Source organism: Gavialis gangeticus, unplaced genomic scaffold (genome assembly GCF_001723915.1).
Source record: "Gavialis gangeticus isolate Ggan-Ray unplaced genomic scaffold, GavGan_comp1, whole genome shotgun sequence".
In the NCBI taxonomy this organism is placed as follows: Eukaryota; Metazoa; Chordata; order Crocodylia; family Gavialidae; genus Gavialis; species Gavialis gangeticus.
Window position 1 is genome coordinate 202,206,071 of NW_017729032.1, and position 367 is coordinate 202,206,437.

The 367-nt window shown below is 62.4% G+C and overlaps 1 protein-coding gene across 12 annotated transcripts in view; it reads right to left on the reverse strand.

Annotated features, from left to right (window-relative positions):
- Positions 1-367, reverse strand: part of CASK (calcium/calmodulin dependent serine protein kinase) — a 491,685-nt gene that overhangs the window by 90,784 nt on the left and 400,534 nt on the right. The gene's annotated exons all lie outside the window — the stretch shown is intronic.

The following is a 367-nucleotide window of genomic DNA, read 5'->3' on the forward strand; positions in this document are numbered from 1 at the left end:
ACCCTATCCCCCCAACCACCCTGTTCCTGCCCCCCCCCACACTTAAAAAAACAAACCAAAAACAAGCTCCGGCACCTACCGGCAGTTGGAGCTGCTGTTTGGTCACCTGGGGCCCCGCCCCCACAGTGCAGGGCAGGCTGATAGCTCCAGCAGCCCCAGCCTGGGCCCTGCTGCCAGGAGGCCCCCCACCCTGCTTCTCAGGTAAACAGAGGCTTTTTCCCACCCCCCTTTTTTTTTAAAGTGATGATGCCTGGGGTTGTGGGGGGAGCCTTGGGGGCCTGGGGGTGCAAATTGGGGGGTGGACTGCTGCAAGTGCACGTGCTTGCCATTGGGGGGCTGCAGCAGCTGGTGGGGGATGGGGCCAGGT